We start from the raw sequence: 22,027 nt of genomic DNA, 5'->3' as shown, positions 1-22,027 counted from the left end.
AGGGGATTGGAACCCTCCATTGAGGGGTCAGTGCAGGGAATAGAGGGGACCCTCCATGGAGGGGCCAGGGCAGGGAGGAAAGGGGAACCTCCATGGAGGGGGCAGGGCAAAGAGGAGAGGGTTCTCCCATGGAAGGGACAGGGCAGAGAGGAGAGGGGACTCCCATGGAGGGGACAGGGTATGGAGGAGAGAGGACCCTCCATTTGGGGGGCAGGCCATGGAGGAGAGGGCATCTTCCATGGAGGGGACACAGAGGAGAGGTGACCCTCCCTGGAGAGGACAGGGCAGGGAAGAGAGTGGACCCTCCATGGAGGGGGCAGGGCAGGGAGGAGAGGTGACCCTCCATGGAGGGGGCTGGGCACAAGCACAGAGAACCTTCCTTGGAGGGGACAGGGCAGGGAGAAAAGGAACACTCCATGGAGGGGACAGGGCAGGGGGACAGGGAACCCTACTGGGAGGGGGCAAATCAGGGGACAGGGAATACTCCATGGAGGGGACAGGGAACCCTCCTGGTAGGGGACAAGTCAGGAGGACAGGGAATACACCTTGGAGGGGGCAGGACAGTGTGGACACGAAACCCTTCAAGCTGTGGCACAGACAACCCCACTTGGAGAGACAGGATCATGGGGGCAGGAAAGCTCCATGCAGCGGGGTGGGCAGGAGGAAATGGAAACCCAATTAAAGGGGGCAGGCAGGGAGGAGAATGCAAACAAGGAACTCTTTATGGAGGGGGCAGGGCAGTTGGACCAGGAACCCTCAATGCAGGGGGGAGGTCACGAGGAAAGGGAGCCCACTTTGAGAGAGCAGGCCAGAGAGGAGACAGAACTATCCATGAAGGGGGCAGGGCAAGGGGATAGGGATCCTAACTTTGAGGGGGAGGGGCAGGGAGGAGAAGGTACCCTCCATGGATGGGGCATGGCAGATTTGTAGGGAACCCCAGTTTGACAGGTTGGGGCCAGCAGAGAAGGTACCCTCCATGGATAGGGCAAGGCAAGGGGGACAGCGAACCTCACTTTGAGGGGAAGGCATTGGGGAAAGGGAACCTCTCATTGAGGGAGAAGTGCAGGGAGGAGACAGAAGACTACATGCAGGGGACAGGACAGGGAGGAATAGCAACACGGAACCCTTCAAGGAGAGGAGAGGCTGGGTGGATAGGGAGCCCTACTTTGAGAAAGCAAGGATTTTGGCACAGGTCCTCAAATAGATTGCAGGGCAAGGGGAACACGGAAGCCTCCATGCAGAGAGAGAGGCTGGGGGCTAGGGAGCCCTACTTTGACACAGCAAAGACTTAGGCACAGGTCCTTAAACAGATGGCAGGGCAAGGGGACAGGGCATCCTTCATGAAGGTAGCAGGGCAGGGAGGACAAAGGACCACACATAGTCTGAGCAGGATAGTGGTGTTAGGGCATCATCCATGGAGGGGCCAGGGAATGGGGTACATGGGAGTAGAGATAGGTAACAGGGGAATCACCCCTCCATGGAGAATCCCCTATGCCCCCATTGTGGGGCCCTTGTTTCCCTTCCCATGGTCCCCTGTCCTCCTGCCTGCCTTCCCTAGGGGCTCCTTTCCACTCTGCCTTTTCCCTCCCTGAAGGGTCTTCTGTTTCCCTGCCCTGACCCCTCACTCACAGGCACCTGAGGGGCATATGCTCTGGTCTGTCCAGTCTTCATCTCTCCTGCCTCCAGGCTGAGTGTCCACTCTCTGTACCTGAAGCACATTCTCACCTTCTTCATCTGTCTGAATCCTACCTGAGCCCTCAAGACACATCTCAAATATCATTTCAAATGTCAAATCACAAGCAGGGGAAGGGGAAGGAGGGTAGGGGGGGGAAGGGGTGAGGGCTTGCAGGTAGGGTGTGGGGGTTGGGGGGGAACTGGGTGGTGCAGGGTGTGGGATATGGTTTGGCGGGTGGGGGTGGAAGTGGAGGGTAAGTGTGGGGGGTGAGGTTGGTGTAATCATGTTTAGTGGGGGCTGGCGGGTGAGAGGTGGTAGTTGGGGGGTGGTGGTGTGGGTTGTGGGGTGTCAGTTGGAGGTGGCATGTGGGGAATCGGAGGTAGGGGTAAAGAGTGGGCGGTTGGTGGAGGGAAAAAAGGGCATAGAGGGGATAAATGGGGATGGAAGGAGACTTGACTTGAAGGCATTGAACACACAATACAATATAAAGATGATGCATTATGGAATTGCACACCTGACCTATGCAATTTTATTAATGAATTTCACCCAAATAAGTTTGATTAAAATAAATAAAAGGTGTGTCTTTGAGCTTGATTAGATTATGAGGTTGGAGCCCTCATGAATAGGATTCATACCCTTTTAAATGATACTTCATGCTATACTTATCAGGGGATGACTTTATATGTTATATGAATGTGTAACCACTATTTTATACACTTGAAAATAATATTGAATGTCATTGCTAACTGAAAAAATTAAATTAGTAAAACAATTTTAAATAAAACAAAAGCAAAAATACAAATAAGAGTGATCTTGAAAAGATATAAATGAGATCATTTCCGTATGTGCCTAAAAGCCTTCAGTGCTCTAGCAGTGATCAGCTCTCCATGCAGCATCATGCCTGGGATCATGTTGCAGTGCTGGGAGAGGAATGCCCTGTCTTCTTCCTCCAGCTGTCCCTGCACTGATCTGGTGACATGTGGCACTGGTGCAAAGCAGAACTGTGCTTCCTTGAAAGTGAGCTAAGCATCATTTTGGCTGCTTAGTTCTAGAGTGGGAGCAGACACAGAAAAAATCAATTTAAGCCTTAATGGTTCTAGTAGCCTTTCAATCCACAAAATGGACCTCTGTCCTCCCTTCCCTACATTCCAGCCAGCCTGGCTCACCCAGCCTTGATGAAAGAAGGCAGAAAGAAGGCAGAACAGTGTTGCCTGGAAGCCAGTGAGCATGCATGTGGTGGGAAGGTGGAGAGAGCTGCAGTTCTCTCAGGATAGAAATAGAGGGATGACTCTGGTTAAATCAGGCACGCATGAGGGTACTCTGCCTTTCACTACATGATGACGGGATCACACCTGCATGATCCTGCCATGCACTAGCTCTCCTCCCTGGGGACCCAGGATCATCCACAACAGGAAGCAGCTCTCTGGCCTTTGAGAATCCACAGACACTCTGGGAAGCGCTTCAGCTCAGACAGCTGATCTCAGATTACAGACCCCAGTCATCTTAAATACAGGGAAGCTGCCTCTTTTGACTTTTTCATTCTCCTTCTACAAAGAATGGCAGGTCTGTGTCTTCTGTTCACTGCTCAAAGATGTGTGAGGACCCAGCGGGTGGCAGCTGGACCTGGTGTACCCTGGGACATTTGTTGAGTCACCTCAGACTCAAAACTGACTCTGAGCTTGAACCTGCATCAATCTGGTGAATACCACTCACCTCTACCTGGGGACTCCCTGAGAACTGTCCTCCTGCAACTTGAGTACTTGCAGAGGCTCTGCCATTAACTGAGGCTAACAGGCACCCAGCAGATTGAGGCAGACAGAGAGGCAGAACATGGGGTGCTCTGGGACTTTTGCTTACCTGTCCCCAGGCTCAGTGCTAGTAAAATCCAGCTTGGGTGCCCTGCTTGGACCTTCCTGTGCTCACTCAGCCTCAGCAGTGGCTGTCACAAAATGTGAATTGCTTTGCAGATCCGAATAGAATGCCCTGGGCCAGTCACATAAAGCATCTGACATTGGCCAGCACCAGTGTTCCTTCCAGGAAGCTCCAGGACCATAACTCCCAGGTGCAAGCTTCAGAGCACATCAGAGCAGGATACAATTAGCCTCACAAGAGGCATATCCAAAGAGACATTTAGGCAAGCACCAGACCCTGCTGAGATGCATTGTGCTCCACGTGGTCAACACCTGTCAGCAGCTCATACACTGTAGGCAGGGTCCACTGTGGTCAAAGCCAAATAGCCTAAGCATCAACTCAATACATGCATGGGCCAATGGTAATCAAGAATCCACTACCACAGGAAGGTTCACAAAACACACACAGTGGACATCCCTGGAGCACTCAGTTCACGTGACCAAAAAATTGTGCTACAGAATTCCACAGGACATCTGCTACACAAAGCCACACTACACAGACTTGGATTCTCATACACAGAAACAAAAACACAGAGGCAGACAAAAAGTGAAGGCAAAGACACATGCCCCAAATTCAAGAACACGAGTCACATCCAGAAAAAATAATCAATGAAGTAAAGGCAAGCAAGATACCAGATACAACGTGTTTAAATAAAAATTGTTGTTAGGATGTTAATAGAAGTTAGGTGAAGAATGCATGAAATCAGTGGGACCTGGAAAACTGATAGTAAGCATGAAAAAGAACATTTAATCCACATAAAAGTTCCTGTGAGAAATAAAGACTACAATCCACATAAAAGTTCCTGTGAGAAATAAAGACTACAGTCTTTGAAACAAAGAATACCCTGGAAGAAAGAAATAGTTGGATAAAGTAGAGAATTGAATTAGTGATTTGGAGAACAAGGTCGCAGAAGACAAAAGCAGAAAAAAAAGTTCTGAAAATGAGGTCTGCTTAAGGGATTTTTGGGACAACATGAAGCATAGCAACATCTACATTATAGGAGTACTAGAAAGAGAAAAGAAAGGTTAAGGGATTGCAGTCTATTAAAATAACTAATGACTGAACATTTCCCTACCCTGGTGAAGGAAAGACACACAAGTCCAGGAAGCTCTGATTCCCAAACGAGATGAACCCAAAAGTCAAAGACATATCACAATTAAAAAGACAAAGATTAAAGACAGGACATCTTAAAACAACAAAAGAAAGATAGTCAGTTACCTACAAGGGGAACTGTCAATAAAGAATCAATTACCACAGGAAGGTTCACATAACACACACGGGGGGCATCTCTGGAGCACTCAACTCAGGTGATCAAGGAGCCTCTGACACTGGGTTCCACAGGATACATACTACACAAAGCCACACTACCAAGACTTGGATTTTCATACACAGAAACAAACACACGGAGGTAATCAAAAAGCAAAGACAAAGAAACATGCCCCGGATTGAAGAACAAAAGCCACGTCCAGAAAAAATGCTAAATGAAGTGGAGGGAAGCAATAGACCAGATACAGAGTTGTCAGCTTATTTCTCTACATAATCATACCAGGCCTGTAGGGATTGGCAGAAAATATGCAAAGTAATGAAAAGCTGGGACCTTCAACCAAGACTTCTTTACTCAACAAGGCTGTCATTTAAAATGGATGGAGAAATAAAGAGCTTCCCAGACAAGAAACAGCAAAAGAAGTGTGTTACCACCAAAGCATCAGTTTAAGAAATGTCAAGAAAGAATAAAAAAAAAAAAAAAAAAACAGAGTAGAAAGAATAAAACATATCTATGAATAATCATTTTAACTGTAAGTGGCTTAACTGCTGCAATTAAAAGACATGGTAGCTGAAGAGATAAGAAAACAAGAACCATATATTTGCAGTCAACGAGAGACCTACCTCAGAATGAAAGAGATACACATGAAAAGCAAGGAGATGGCAAAAGATATTTCATGCAAGTGCAAATGATAAAAAAAAAAAGCTGGGGAGGTAATACCCATAACTGTCAAAATAGACTTTGAAACAAAGGCTATATTAGGGGAAAAAGAAGGACATCACATAATGATAAACTGAGCAATCCAACATGAAGATATAACCCTTGGATATATGTATTTTCTCAACAAAAGAACACCTAAATGTGTAAATCAAATCATGATGGAGCCAAAACCGGTTTGGCTCAGTGGATAGAGCGTCGGCCTGCGGACTGAAAGGTCACAGGTTCGATTCCGGTCAAGGGCATGTACTTTGGTTGCGGGCACATCCCCAGTAGGGGGTGTGCAGGAGGCAGCTGATCGATGTTTCTCTCTCATCGATGTTTCTAACTATCTCTCTCCCTTCCTCTCTCTGTAAAAAATCAATAAAATATATTTTTTAAAAAATCATGATGGAACATAAATGGAGAGACCAACAATAATACAGTCATAGTATGGGATTTTAACACCCAGTTGGCATCAATAGATGGATATTCCACACAGAAAATCAAGAAGAAAAGAATGGCCTTCAATAACAGTCTAGATCTAATGGATTTAATTGGTATCTTCAGAGCATTTCACCTTGAAGCAGTAGAATATACATTATTTTTAAGTGAATGTGCAACATTTTCTCATATGGACCACAGGTTATGGCACAAAACAGTCTCAGTGAATTTAAGAAGATTGAAATCATATCAAGAATCTTTCCTGGACATAACTGTATAAAATTAGAAGTCAATAAGAAAAAATGATATACATGTGATCTATTACAGAATTGGACACACCTAAAACCACCCCGCCACAATAAACTTATTAACAAAGAAATAAAAGCAATGAAAAAAAAAATCTGGAGATAGATGGTGGCGAGAGTTGCACAATGTCAATATACTTAATGTATACTTAAATGTGGTAAAAACTGTAATTCTTATATTTTTTGACCACAATACGTATTAATAATTATCAGATTAAAAAAATAAACAGAAAAAGAAATGAACTGCAAAACACAGAAAGTCTTGGAGGCTAATTAACATGTTACTAAATTATGAATGGTTATCAATGAGATCAAGGAAATAATGAAATGATACCTTTGAAGCACATGGAAATGAGAGCACAACAAGCCTAACTCTATGGCACCCAGCATAAGCTAAGATGGAAATTCATAGCATTACAGGCCTACCTCAAGAAACAAGAAAAATATGAAATACATCATTGAACTTTACACTGAGAGGAACTAGTGCAATAGAAAAACAGACACGACAAAGTGAAGAGAATAAAGGAAATAATAAAGATCAGAGCAGAAATAAACAAAAGAGTAAAAAAAACCCAAGAGATCAATGAAGCATGGGCAATTGTGTGTCAGTGGTTAGAGCTATGATCAATGCACCAAAGGATCATGGGTTCAATTGCCAGTCAAGGACAAGTACCTGGATTGCAGGTTCACCCCTGCCCCATGTTGAGGTGTGTGTGTGAGAGATAACCATTTGATGAGTGTGTCTCACCTCTCTCTCTCTCTCTCTGTCTCTCTCTCTCTCTCTCTCTCTCTCTCCTTCCCTACTTCCCTCTTCTCTTTCTAAAAAAAAATTAAATTAAAAAATCATTGGAAAAAAATATCCTTGAGTGAGGATTAAAAGAAAAACCACCTCTCAACCAACACAGGTGCTTGACTGGATTGCTTCAAAGTGCAATTCATCAAACTTTCAGAGAAGAACTAATACCTGTTCTCCTCTAACTCATGCAAAACATTCAATTCAAAGGAAGACTCCTAAGCTCATTTAATGTGTCCTATATTATCCTAATCCCCAATCCAGAATAGGACTCTACAAAGAAAGAAAATTATAAGCCAATATCCCTGATGACCGCAGATGCTAAAATCCTCAACAAAATATTGGCAAACTGGATCCAGTAACACATTAAAAGGTGGGATTTATTCCAGGCATGTAATCTTGGTACAGTATCTGCACATAAAGAACATGATACAGCATAAACAAAATAAAGAATAAAAATCACACGGTTATGACAATAGATGCAGAAAGAGTATTCAACAAAACTCAGCACGCATTCATTATAACAACTCTCAGCAAAGTGTGAATAGAGGGAACGCACCTCAACATAATGAAGATCATGTAGGACAAACCTATCGCCAACATCATACTCCATGGACAAAAGGCAAAAGTGTTTTTCTTCAGATCAGGAACAAATCAAGGATGTCTGCGGTCATCATATGTATTCAACATAGTGCTGGAAGTCCAAGCCACTGCCATTAGAAAAAAAAAAAAGAAAGAAATGAAAAGCATTTGCATTGGAAAGGAAGAAGTATGACTCATCATTTGGAGATGACATAATGTATATAGAGACCCCCAAATGATTCCATAAAAAAAACACAAACAAACAAAAATAAAAACAACTGTAGAATAAATGAATTCAGAACAGAGCAAGATAGAAAATAAATATCCAGAAATCAGCTGCATTTTTATACACCAATAATGAACTCTCAAAAAGGAAACTAAGAAAAAATCTCATTCACATTAGCATAATAAAACCACAAAATACCTAAAATTACATTTAACCAAGGATGTAAAAGACCAGTACTCAAAAAATTAAAAGACACTGAAGGAAGAAATTGAAAGCCTGACCGATGTTGCCAAGTGGTTAGAGTGTCAGGCCATACATCCAAGGGTCATAGGTTCCATTCCAGACAAGGACACATACCTGGATTACAGCTTTGATCCCTGGCCACAATTTTGTTGAGTGCAGGAAGCAACCAATCATTGTGTCTCTCTCATATCATTGTTTCTCTCTCTGTCTGTCTGTCTTACTTCCCCCACCCACCCTCTCTGTTCACTCTCTCCCTTGCACACCTTTTCAAAAAGCAAAGGAAAAAACATCCTCTGATGAGGATACACGCATAATAAAAGGAAAGAAGGAAGGAAGGAAGAAAGGAAGGAAGGAAGGAAGGAAGGAAGGAAGGAAGGAAGGAAGGAAGGAAGGAAGGCAGGCAGGAAGGAAGGAAGGAAGGAAGGAAGGAAGGAAGGAAGGAGAAGAAAGAAAGGAAGACAGAGAAAGGAAGGAAGGAAGGAAGGAAGGAAGGAAGGAAGGAAGGAAGGAAGGAAGGAAGGAAGGAAGAAAGAAAGAAAGAAAGAAAGAAAGAAAGAAAGAAAGAAAGAAAGAAAGAAGGAAAGAAAGTAGAAAGAAAGAAAGAAAGAAGGAAAGAAAGAAAAAGAAAGAAAGAAAGAAAGAAAGAAAGAAAGAAAGAAAGAAAGAAAGAAAGAAAGAAAGAAAGAAAGAAAGAAAGAAAGAAAGGAAGGAAGGAAGGAAGGAAGGAAGGAAGGAAGGAAGACAGAAAGAGAAAGAAAATGAAGGAAGGAAGGAAGAAGGAGGGAAGAAGTTAAAGAAGATTCAAATAAGTAAAAGCATATCTTGGGTTCACAGATAGGAAGAATTAACATCATTAAAATGTCCAATGTCATATTTCAGATAGCTACAACAAATGTCACAAAATTTATATGGAAGTACTAAAAAACAACAACTACACTAAAAACAAACCAACACACACACACACACACACACACACACACAAATAAAACAAACAAAATAAAACCAAACCAAATCCACAGTGATCTTGAAAAAGAACAACAAACTTGGAGGAATCATGCTAACTGATATCAAACTATACAACAAGGCTAGAGTAATAAATAGAGCATGGTACTGGCATAAAACAGACACATAGATCATTGGAACAGAACAAAAAGCCCAGAAATAAACCCATGCATTTATGGTCAATTAATTTCTGACAAAGGATACAAGAGCATACAATGGGGTATAGATAGTCCATTCAATAAATGCTACTGGGAAAATTAGACAGATCTGTATAAAATTAAAAGATAGCAGACTACCATAATCCATCATATAGAAGAATAAATGAAGAATGGACTAAAGACTTGAATGTGAGAATCGAAACCATAAAAATTTTAGAAGAAAATAAAGGAAATAAATTCTCATAGTAATATTTTTAATTCTGATATATCTATTTGGGCAAGGGAAGTAAAAGAAATAGTAAACAAATGGGACCACATCAAAGTAAAAAGTTGTTGCACAACCAAGGAAACCATGAACAAAATGAAAAGACAACCCACTGAATGGGAGAACATATTTACCAATGATACATCTGATAAGGGCTAAATATCCAAAATTTATAAAGAACTAATAAAATTCAACATCATAAAAAACCCAAACAACACAAGTTAAAAATGAGCAAAGGACCTAAATAGACAGTTCTCCAATGAGGACCTGCAGATGACCATTACAGGAATAAATAAAAAGATGCTCAGCATCACTAATCATTACAGAAAGAGAAATGAAAATCAGAGTGAGGAATCACCTCCCATTTGTCAGAATGGCTATCATCAATAAATCAATAAACATCAAGTGCTGGTGAGGATGTGGAGAAATGAGAACCCTCGTGTCCTCTTGGAGGGAATGCAGATTGGTGCAACCACTGTGGAAAGCAGTATGATGCTTCCTCCAAAGTTAAAAATACAGCTGCCTTATGACCTAACATTTCCACTTCTGAGAATATATCTGCAGAAACCTGAAACACTGATCTGAAAGGGTATATGCACCCCTATGTTCATTGTGGCATTATTTACAACAGCGAAGATTTCACAGCAGCCCAAGTACCCAGCAGCAGATAAGCGGAGACAAAGCTCTGGTACATTATACACAACAGAATACTACTCACCCGCACACCCAAAAAGGAAATCTTATCTTTTGGAACAGCATGGATGGAGCTGGTGAGTATTATGCTAAGTGAAGTAAACCAGTTATAGAAATACAAGTTCCTTATGGTTTCATTATATGTGGAATCTAATGAACAAAATAAACTACAATCAAAATAGAAACAGGCTTTTAGATTTAGAAAACAGACAGGTCTCAGAGGGGAGGGAGGTTGGGGGAGTAGGTGAAAAAGATAAAGGGATTAAGCAAAGAAAAAAAAAAACAAACTAATAGACACAGAAAGGAGTTTGGTGATTATCAGAGAGAAAGGGTGTGTGTAGAAGAGGGTTTAGAAAGGATATATTGTGATGGAAGGAGACCTGACCTGGGGGGAGGGGGAATCCAACATACAGAAAATGTGTTATTGAACTGTATAATCCAACATACAGAAAATGTGTTATTGAACTGTATACCTGAAAGCTGCATAATGTCATTACCAATCTCTCCCCAATAAATTCAACTTAGAAAAGTAACACGTTGTGACACATGCTACAACCTGGATGCACCCTGAAAACATGACGCTCAGGGAAATAAGCCAATCACAGAAAGACAAATACTGTGTGATCACTCTCGCAAGAGGTCCCTGGAGCCATCAGAGTCATAGAGACACAGGTAAGATGGAAGTTACCAGAGGTGGAGGGTGGATGCTGTGTTGTTGTTTAGTGAGGCCAGAGCTTCAGTTGGAGAAGATGAGAACAGTGATGGAGATGATGGTGGTGACGGCAGCACAACCATATGCCTGTACTTAACAGCACTGAACTGCGCACTGTAAAATAGTGAAAATGGTAAATTTCATTGTGCATATTTTACTGTGATAAAAATATACCAAAAAATAGAAGGCACTGTCCTTGGTGTGGGTGAATCAGACAGAGCTATTCTTTATCTGGACTGCATGGAGAATGCACATGATAAAAGAGCACAGGACTCAACACTCACACGAGAAAATGGGCACAAAGGGAATCAGGAAACCTGACTTACTGGGTGGTTGGGTCAATGTCAATATCGGGTTTGTGAGATTTTCTTAAGATATTATTGAGGGAAACCGGGTCAGATTAGCTGGGCCACCTCTGCATTATCTCTTACAAATAATGTGAATCCACAGTTACATTTTTAAAAAGGGTAAAGAATAAAAGGAGAGACCCAGATTTGGTTTTCTTGCCCCAGAGATTCTGGTCCAGCAAGGCCAGTTGTGGTGGAGGCTGAGTATAAGGAATTGCCTATGGGAACTGGGAGTCAGTGGGGTTGAGGGCCACCATCTAGACCAGTGACCTCCACAGCTAAGTTCTCATATCATCACGGGCTTTCCATAGCCTTTAATAAGGTGCTGTGTCTCAGCCACTTCTAATGTGATCCCTTGGGTGAACAGTTCCTTCATGTACCACATGGTTTCTTAAAGGAGGTTCCAAACCTTTTAACCATCTCACAAACACAACATGGGCAGCACAGTCCTCCCACAGTGACCCTCTGCTTCATTAAATCACTTCCACCAAGGGACAAGAATGGGCGCGTTGTGCCATTCCAGGAACGCTGGGCCAGGGTCCTGTCGACAGAGCAGAGTCACTTCTCGGTGTTTTGGTTGGGTCCCAGGCACACTGCCAAGGAGAGACGCTACCCCAGGACAAGGATGAAGGAAGGCAGCATTGTCATTGGAAGCCCGTGCCTTTTAATCATCTACAGATCGCAACTGCAGAAACAACACTTATGTTCTGTTAAAGGTCAGGAAGGATAAATGATTTTTCTTTGTGTACCCGGCAGAGTGGTATTCAAAATTATGGTAAAAATAATACCTTGTCTTCATATGCTCTCTCCTTCCAGAGATGGCTCCAATTTACCTGTCAACTTGACTGGGAGATGAAAAAAGTAATTCTGGTGAGTGAAATAAACACATCCCCATTTTTAGGGGGTTAACCGAAGATGAGAGACAGAGTGTCCCTCATCAAAGGTCTGACACTTTACTGTGTGGTCCAGTCAGAGAGGTTCTAATTGATCATCAAAGACTGAATCATTAGGGTAATAACGTGGGCTGTCATAAAGGATTTTTCAGTGTCTGAACCCAGTAAAATCTTCCTCCTTGTGTTCCATGATGTGGGACAGGGAGCCACCGAAGTTCATCCTCTTCACCCAAAGACGCAGTGCTCAAGGGCTCCTCTCACTTGTGGATTCAGCTGGCAATGAGCACAGTCCAAAGGGGTAGAGGTCAGACAGAGGAGTGCTGTCAGGAAGGCCTGGGAGTAGCCACTCATGGCTGTTCTTGCCTCTGGCCAAACCTGACTCACATGGTGAGAGAGGCTCAGAAACGCAGAACAGCACAAACACCTTGCATCTTGGCACATAGGACAGCACACTCACCCTCTTTTTCCAGCGCCTGCGCAGCCAGCCAACTCAGTCATCTTCTTCAGGAAGAACATCGAGAGAGAACAATAAAATAATGGTACCCATTCGCATAGCACTTCAAAGTACTAAAAGAAAAGAAACCCCTCCCCAGGCATTTCTAAAGCCATGGCCTGGGCATAAGCCCCTCAAATGCTGAGGAAAACCCATCTCTGGTGAGGACCTGGGACAATGGGGCCCTGGACTCCAAAGTATTGGGGGGAATCCTGATATTTTTTTTTCTTTTTCTCTTGCCAGTTTTCCCGGGAAAGCATCCTGTTATATGAAGCTTCCACACAGCTCATGGGGAAAGAGGAGTCTAAGATTATCAGCAAACCAGAGCTTCCAGCAGAAGGACCTGGATGGTGGCTTAGATGCAGGGGGAGAGGAGCTGTGGGTGAGCTGGGCCCACACAGAGCACACCCTAGAGGCTAGCATAGGTGCTACGCACATTCTTGCTGAGGTCACCCCCAGGGCTGCTGAGACAGAAGTGAGGTGTGAACTTCATATGCTCACAGACTGACACAGTGGGCTCTCACCTCTGCCACTCAGTGGTGGGAAGACAGACTGTGGAGCCCATCCAGTAGGGGCAGCACATCCATCACCGGCCTCCTCTGAAGTCTGGAAGGAGAAAGAAACTGCATGTGAACAGGCGCAGGGGTCAAGGGCAAGAGGCCAGGGCTGTAGAGCCCCAGCCTGCAGTCGCACCACACCCTGCACTTTACTTTCAAGTACAAGCTCTTTTTTTGCCAACAGCAAAACATTTTTGCAATAGTAAGAATTGTAGGTTTGACTTTGAAGAAAAAAATAACTCAAATTACATTAGAGATTTCAATGTTGGTTTATCACATCTTCCATGGATATTACCTGAACCCGTTGTGGTTATCATTTCACAACATATGTAAATCAAACCACAGAGCTATCTGCCTTAAACTTATACAGTGAAAATATATCAATTATTTCTCAATAAAGCTGGGAAAAATAAACAGTGCCTTAATAAATGGGGAAAATGTGGTTATAGGTGTAGTGGAATGCATACATCATAACTAAAAGAAAACAAATCCGGATACACATGTATAAAATAGTGTCATCTCGCCCTGGAGGCGTACTCCTTGTTTGAGTATTGACCTATAAACCAGGAGGTAATTCATGGAGTCCCTGTCAGGGCCCAAGCCTTGGTTGTGGGCTGCAACCTTACTAGGTGGCAGATAGGATGCAGCTGATAAATGATTCTTTCTCATCATTGATGTTAGTATCTCTCTCTCCCTCTCCCTTCCTCTCTGAAGTCAATACAACATATATTAAAATAAATTAATAGTAATACCTTAAAAAGGTATCTGGATATATAAATGTAAGAAAGAGAAAAGGAAATACTTAGAAATGTGGACAGCCTCAGGGTCCACAGCTCAGGCTGTATTTGAAGAATTCCTCATTGGAAGGCTAATATATACAGTAAATGTTCATATTTGATAATCTTTAGACATGAGCCACAGCAAATTTTCTTTTTAAACAGTTTTTGCCATTCTTATTGCAAAATCTATATATATACAAGGCTAATGTGCTAAGTTTCCAACCCTCCCACCAGTTGCTATGACACGCACTGACCACCGGGGGCAGATGCTCAACACTGCAGCTGCTGGGATGTGAACTGCCCATTTACAGAGAAACATCATTGCAAACCTGGAGTCCACAAGCAACACTCTGCTTTTCCCAAGTGGACACAGGCCTCTCCACCACCCTGATGTGACACCCCACCAAATCGCAGCCAACAATGCCTAGACTCCATGGCACAAAGCCTACAGCCCAGCCAAGCACAGAAATGGTGGCTGTGGGCGCCAGGTAATGACGTCACATAGCGATGCCTGGTTTCCTCTCCCTAGCAACCAGCCTCCTTGGAGTTTCTTCATCCCACTTGCTTTATAGCCAGGCGCAAACATTTTACATTTTAAATTTCTTTATTGATTAAGGTGTCACATATTTGTCCTCATCCCCCCATTCCCATCCCACCCCTCTCCCCACGCATGCCCCAATCCCCTGTTGAACTTAACCGTTGGATAGGCTTATATGCATGCATACAGGTCCTTTGGTTGAACTCTCCCCCTCCCCCCACCCTCCCCCTACCCTCCCCTATCCTCCCTCTGAGGCCCGATAGTCCGATCGATGCCTCCTTGCTTCTGGTTCTGTTCTTGTTCCTCAGTCTATGTTGTTCATCATTTCCCCTAGATAAGCGAGATCATATGTCACTAGATATATACTAATAAGAACTGAATGTGAGACGAGCAATAATAGTTATGCTGACAGGCAAATGAATCAATCTGTAGCGAGCTTCCCCCTGGACCAACAGTTCTTTTGAGACCCAATTTCAATGTCCAGTAGTTCCTTATGTGTACATGTCAGCACTGACCCCTCAGCTCTGGATGGTGGACAAATGGTGGTAATGGAGGTCCAACTCCCTCTGGTTTCAAACATTTTACATTTTAACCAAATGTCTTTGAAGTGTTGTCACGTGCCTCATCTCATTAGATACTCACACAAGTCCTGGAATAGGTAGATAGGAGACTCGTTGGAATCCTATTTTCTTTTCATTAGCCAGAAAATGAAGATTTAGAATGTGTAGAAACTTGACCCAACTGTAATGAAGTAAGAAATGGTAGGACTTGAAAATCACTTCAGGTTTTCTCAGTGCACAGAACATAGTCAAAACACTGCTATAGTTAAATATTTCATCCTTTGTTCTCCCTGCATGATCTACAATAACAATCTGCTTCGTAATGATATTTACTGTGGTGTTGCTACAATATCCTGAAAGAAAATTTGGGGTGATTCAGTGGGCTTTAAAAAGTTTAGCTAACTGATGAACAAGAACAGAACCAGAAACAAGGAGGCATCGATCAGACTATCGGGCCTCAGAGGGAGGATAGGAGAGGGTGGGAGGAGGGGAGAGAGATCAACCAAAGGACTTGTGTGCATGCATATGAGCCTATCCAATGGTTAAGTTCAACAGGGGGTTGGGGCATCCGTGGGGAGGGGTGTGGGATGGGAATGGGGGGATGAGTACAAATATGTGACACCTTAATCAATAAAGAAATTTAAAAAAAAAAGTTTAGCTAAATCAGAAAGCAGGTCTAAGTAAGCAAGTGGATCAATATAATATATAAAGCTCTCACTGGCGCCAGTGACACGTGTTTCCATCAGTCATTGTTGATTGTGAATTGGGTTGAACTTCTATTATAGGGAATGGGTGAACCATGACATTAACATATGTCTTCTAATTAATTTCCTTTCAATGTGCACAATTCCGTTCACTGGGCCTCTAGTAATTAAATAATACTCTCAAGATTCATAAGAGGACCATATTTATACATAAAAGATTTTGAAAGGATTAAGATATCCTAAGTCGCAGCTCGATGGTTCTAATCTCAACTGGCTCTACAGAGCATGACAGGAAATGTGGAAGGAGCACTGACCCTGGGTTCTCATAGGATCTCTGCTACGAATTTGCTTTGTGGTCTTGGGGATTTCACTTAACCTTTCTGGGTCTCCTAGCTACATCTATGGAATGAGGGTAACATTAGACCTCTTAAGGTTTCTACAAACTCTTTAAAAACAATAATTGTAGGTTCAGATTTCTACAATCTTCCTAAATATCTCAGCAATAATAAACTTTTCCTTGGACTAACCCTTGTGGTACCAATACTTCACAAAAATGCAAACACATTTTTATAATACTACTCATTTCAAAAGCACAAAATCTCTATAAAGCCTATCCTATAACATTTTGGTAGATACTATTAAATACTTCTTAGTAACTGTCCTATAACCCAAAAAAGTAAAATTAGCATTATCTTTTTAAAATATCAATCGTATATTCTTTGTATAGGTATGGAAAGGTTGTTTGTAAAGACTCAGAAAATACACATGTGTTGAGCACTATATGTCACATTTGTTAAAATTCAACAAGTAACTTCCCAGGTTTGAAAAACCTCAGGTGAAGTCAATTAATTTTCTTTGAGTAAAAATCAACCGTTGAAAATATCAAATTAAAATGTGTCTGTATCTTCTGCCTTAAAAGGTTAAAAAACATAATAGATGTGATTTAACTCACTCAATTGGTTTGTGAAGCTGAATACTTACATGGAGGGTCTGCTCCATCCTGCCATCAGCTTAGTGCAAGGACTGACAGTCACATGTCACCTATTCTCTCCTGTGAGGAAGGGAGCTGCGTGTCAATCATTCCTGCCACTAATCCAGTTGACGGCCAGCCCGCTAGGCAGCAAGGATGCCAGCCTTAGTCCACAGGGGCAAGAAGTGCTGCCATCTCTCTCAGGACAGTTCCAAACTCAGCCTTTGAAGGACTGCCCTACCAGTCATGAGCCAGCCAGGCCACTGCTGAGCTCTCAGTAAAGACTATCCATTGTCTCTTGCGCTTATTTCTTCTGAAAACATACCAACCAAATCCCACCCAAACAAGCAACCACCCAACCAACCACTCACCCACCCACCCATCCAACCAACCACCCACCCAAACAACCCACCAAATTTTAATAAACATCCTGCCACTCAAGTCACTGATGGATAAACATCAAATTGTATATGGGCTCATGTGGTGACTTCCCTCCTAGACACACATTCCAAGGGCCTGAAATAAGCCCTGACCCTGCCCAGTCTTCTCCCTCCACCTGTGAGAACAACCCCCCCTTCTGAACCCCTCCCTCGGAAACACATCTACACCTTGTTTGACCAGGTAGTTAACTTTCTGAGGACTACAGATGTGTCTTGTCCCCTGGCTGGAGACACAAGCCCTGGAGAAGCAGGACCCCTCAGTGTCTGGTTTAATAGTCTAAGGGCCTGCTGAGGTCTGGCTGGAACTCTGTCCCCAGCTGCCTCTCTCAGCGCAGCAGCCACCACTCATCCAGGTCCAGGGATCAAGTGCAGCCTGCACCTGAATGACAGGGGTCCAGCTGTGCACAGGGAAGGAGCCTGCACTGGGGCTCTTGGTCTGGCACTGGGGCTGTCAAGTCTCCTGCTTTCTCCCAGGACCCAGGGGCTCGCCAAGTCACACCCTTCCTGAAAGTGACCTCTTGGCTGTCCCCACAGAGCAAGACTCAGGGAAACCTCAATCCTCCAAGTGTTTTAATTATGTGACAAGCCCAAGTTCACCCTTGGAATGAACCCTTCACACCCACCACAGCCACCACCAGGTGGGACACTCCAATTCCAGGCTCAGGGAGGTGCCAGATAGGCTGGAACCCGCACCCAATGGCTGGGAGGTGGGGTGAGGGGTGGGAAGTGGGGGCGGGGGAGTTCGACTGGGCTTTTCAGATGGATGCACTGGGCAGGTGAGCCTGAGGGCACTCACTTTGATGACATTGAGGAAGGTGGTCTGGCCCAGCACTGCCCCTCACCAGCTCAAGCTGCTCCTCAGAGGAGTGAGCAGATCCAGCCCACAGGCCAGAGATGAGGGCCTGCAGGATGGTGGCCTGGATGCTGGGCAGATGCAAGTGGTCTGTTGGAAGGGGCAGCATCCACAATGGCTGCACTTGGCCTCCAACCGCTCCTTTGCCCGCGGGACCCTGGCGGACTCGGGCCGGGCAGCAGCGCGAGCCAGGAATCCTATGGGGTCCTGTGACTCGCGGTCCCCCCAGGTTGGCCCCCTCACCCCCCTGGGCATATGTGGCTAGATCTGCCAGGTTGGTAGGCCAGGTTCCTCTGCTGCTGCAGCGCCACCTGGTGGGGCCTCTGCGCAGCACCAGGAGGCCACCCTGGCTCCTTGCTGCCAGGCCTCCTTTGCTCAGTAGTGAGGGTTAATTCATCCACCCAGCATTGCTTTCTGACAGTCTGCCCCTGCAGAATTCCTTCAACACAGGACATTTCTGCATTTTGGCCAAGTCAGTGGTGAGAGCCAGAATTTTTCATTAGGTCACTGGTTTGATCATCATCATGTAGAACATCTGAGCTTTTCACTTTTGAATTTTATTTTATTAAATGTTTTATATTAAAGAAGTATATTAGGTGAAATGTTTTTAGTTTTTGTCCATTGAGTATGATGTTTGCTGTGGGTTTATCATATATAGCTTTTATTATGTTGAGATATGAGCCTTCTATTCCCACCTTGTTGAGAGTTTTTATCAAGAAAGGGTGTTGGATTTTGTCAAATGCTTTTTCTGCATCAATTGATATGACTATGTGATTTTTATCTCTCAATTTGTTTATGTGATGTATCACGTTTATTGATTTGCGGATATTGTACCATCCTTGCATTCCTGGGATAAATCCTACTTGGTCATGGTGTATGATCTTTCTGATGTACTGCTGGAGCCGATTTGCTAGAATTTTGTTGAGGATTTTGGCATCTATGTTCATGAGGGATAGTGGTCTGTAATTCTCTTTCATTGTGTTGTCTTTATCTGGTTTTGGTATTAGGGTGATGCTGGCTTCATAGAAGGAGCTTGGAAGTGTTCCTTCCTCTTGAATTTTTTGGAATAGTCTGAGGAGGATAGGTTTTAGTTCTTCCTTGAATGTTTGGTAAAACTCTCCTGTGAAGCCATCAGGCCCCGGGCTATTGTTTGCCGGAAGCTTCTTGATGACTGCTTCAATTTCGTCCATAGTTATTGGCCTATTGAGCTCTTTAGATTCTTCTTGATTGATTTTTGGAAGGTTATATTTTTCTAGGAATATGTCCATTTCCTCCAGGTTGTCCAGTTTGTTGGAATAGAGTTGTTCGTAGTATTTTGTAACAATCCTTTGTATCTCAGCGGGGTCTGTTGTTATTTCACCTCTTTCATTTCTGATTTTGTTTATTTGGGTCCTCTCTCTTTGCTTCTTGGTGAGCCTGGCTAGAGGTCCATCAATCTTGTTTATCCTTTCAAAGAACCAGCTCTTGGTTTTGTTGATCTTTTGTATTGTTTCTTTGGTCTCTATGTCATTTATCTCCGCTCTGATCTTTGTTATTTCCTTCCTTCTGGTTACACTGGGCTTTTCTTGCTGCTCTTTTTCTAGCTCTTTGAGTTGTAGAGTTAAGTAATTTATTACCATTGATTCTTGTTTTTTGCAATAGGCTTGTAGAGCTATGAACTTCCCTCTCAAGACTGCTTTCACTGTGTCCCATAGATTTTGGATTGTTGTGTTTTCATTGTCATTTGTTGCCATGATGTTTTTTATTTCTTCCTTGATCTCTCTGGTGACCCAGTCATGGTTTAATAGCATGCTGTTTAGTCTCCAAGTGTTTGATTTCTTTGGATTGTATTTATTGTAGTTGATTTCCAGTTTTATGCCACTGTGATCTGAGAAGACACTTGATATAATTTCTATCTTCTTGAATTTGAAGAGACTTTGCCTGTGACCCAGCATATGGTCTATCTTTGAAAATGACCCATGTGCACTTGAGAAGAATGAATATTCTGTGGCTTTGGGGTGAAATGTTCTAAAGATGTCAATTAATTCCATCTGGTCTAGTGATTCATTTAGGATTGCTGTTTCTTTGCTGATTTTTTGTTTAGAGGATTTGTCCAGTGGTGATAGTGGGGTATTAAAGTCTCCTACTATGATTGTATTGCTATTAATCTCTCCCTTGAAATCTTCCAGGAGTTTTTTTTTTTTTATGTATTTGGGTGCTCCTATATTGGGAGCGTATATGTTTACCAGAATTATTTCTTCTTGTTGGATTTCTCCCTTTAGTATTATGAAGTGGCCTTCTTTATCTCTTGTTATGGCATTTACTTTGAGGTCTATTTTGTCAGATATAAGTATTGCTACCCCAGCTTTTTTTTCATTTCCATTTGCCTGAAAGATATTTTTCCATCCCTTCACTTTCAATCTGTGTGAGTCTCTTGTTCTAAGGTGGGTCTCTTATAGACAGGGATGCCCACTCTCACCACTCCTGTTTGACATAGTACTGGAAGTATTAGCCATTGCAATTAGACAAGAAGAAGAAATAAAAGGCATCCAAATTGGAAAAGAACAAGTAAAGCTGTCTTTATTTGCAGACGACATGATATTGTACATAAAAAATCCGAAAGACTCCGTCAAAAAACTAATAGACTTAATAAATGAATTTGGCAATGTAGCAGGATACAAAATTAACGCCAAGAAATCTATGGCCTTTCTATACACCAATAGTGAACTTACAGACAGAGAGACTAAAAAGGCAATTCCATTTACCATCGCACCAAAAAAATTAAGATACCTAGGAATAAACTTAACTAAGGAGGTAAAAGACCTATACACGGAAAACTACAGGACACTGAAAAAAGAGATAGAGGAAGACGTAAACAGATGGAAGAACATACCATGTTCATGGATTGGTAGAATCAACATCATTAAAATGTCCATACTACCCAAAGCAATCTATAGATTCAATGCACTCCCCATTAAAATACCAATGGCATATTTCACCGACCTTGAAAGAACTCTCCAAAAATTCATCTGGAATAAAAAAAGACCCCGAATAGCCACAGCAATCCTGCGAAAGAAGAATAAAGTAGGAGGGATCTCAATACCAGATTTCAAGCTGTATTACAAAGCCACTGTTCTCAAAATAGCCTGGTACTGGCACAAGAACAGACATATAGATCAGTGGAACAGAATAGAGAATCCAGATATTGACCCAAACCACTATGCTCAATTAATATTTGACAAAGGAGGCATGAACATACAATGGAGTCAAGACAGTCTCTTCAATAAATGGTGTTGGGAAAATTGGACAGATACATGCAAAAAAATGAAGCTTGATCACCAACTTACGCCATACACAAAAATAAACTCAAAATGGATACAGGACTTAAACATAAGACGGGAAACCATAAAAATACTAGAGGAATCCACAGGCAGCAAAATCTCAGACATATGCCAAAAGAAATTCTTCACTGACACTGCCCCTAGGGCAATGGAAGCTAAAGAGAAAATTAACAAATGGGACTACATCAAAATAAAAAGCTTTTTCACAGCAAAAGAAACCATTAACAAAACAACAAGAAGGCCTACTGCATGGGAGAACATATTTGCAAATGTTATCACTGATAAAGGTTTGATCTCCAACATCTACAGGCAGCTTATACAATTTAATAAAAGGAAGATAAATGATCCAATAAAGAAATGTGCAACAGACCTAAATAGAAGCTTTTCAAAAGAAGACAGAAGGAAGGCCAAGAGACACATGAAAACATGCTCAACGTCACTAATTATCCGAGAGATGCAAATCAAAACAACAATGCGGTACCATCTCACACCTGTCAGAATGGCTATCATCAACAAATCAACAAATGACAAGTGTTGGCGAGGATGCGGAGAAAAAGGAACCCTCGTGCACTGCTGGTGGGAATGCAGACTGGTGCAGCCACTG

General features: G+C 42.9%; 3 long non-coding RNA genes and 1 other non-coding gene across 6 annotated transcripts in view; 2 read left to right on the top strand and 2 right to left on the bottom strand.

Moving 5' to 3' along the window:
* LOC129151827 (uncharacterized) overlaps positions 1–22,027 on the bottom strand; it is a 105,704-nt gene that overhangs the window by 29,362 nt on the left and 54,315 nt on the right. The window lies entirely within an intron of this gene.
* Positions 2,542–2,743, top strand: LOC129151963 (small nucleolar RNA SNORA74). The gene has a single exon (XR_008558670.1). It is a non-coding gene; the product is annotated as a small nucleolar RNA SNORA74 (small nucleolar RNA).
* On the bottom strand, positions 7,451–11,068 carry LOC129151830 (uncharacterized). The gene is made up of 2 exons (XR_008558493.1): positions 10,946–11,068; positions 7,451–7,798 (listed from the first exon to the last, which is right to left on the bottom strand). It is a non-coding gene; the product is annotated as an uncharacterized LOC129151830 (long non-coding RNA).
* LOC114229740 (uncharacterized) lies at positions 9,993–13,029 on the top strand. Of its 3 annotated transcripts, XR_008558489.1 has the most exons (6): positions 9,994–10,334; positions 10,783–10,929; positions 11,840–12,032; positions 12,133–12,186; positions 12,680–12,748; positions 12,946–13,024. It is a non-coding gene; the product is annotated as an uncharacterized LOC114229740 (long non-coding RNA). The 3 variants fall into 3 exon arrangements; XR_008558488.1 differs by lacking the exon at positions 12,680–12,748 and having other exon boundaries at positions 9,993–10,334; positions 11,809–12,032; positions 12,946–13,029; XR_008558487.1 differs by lacking the exon at positions 12,680–12,748 and having other exon boundaries at positions 9,997–10,334; positions 12,946–13,029.

The sequence above is a fragment of the Eptesicus fuscus genome, chromosome 16 (genome assembly GCF_027574615.1).
Source record: "Eptesicus fuscus isolate TK198812 chromosome 16, DD_ASM_mEF_20220401, whole genome shotgun sequence".
Lineage (NCBI taxonomy): Eukaryota > Metazoa > Chordata > Mammalia > Chiroptera > Vespertilionidae > Eptesicus > Eptesicus fuscus.
Note: the sequence above shows the minus strand (reverse complement) of the source record. Positions and strands in the feature narration are given on the sequence as shown.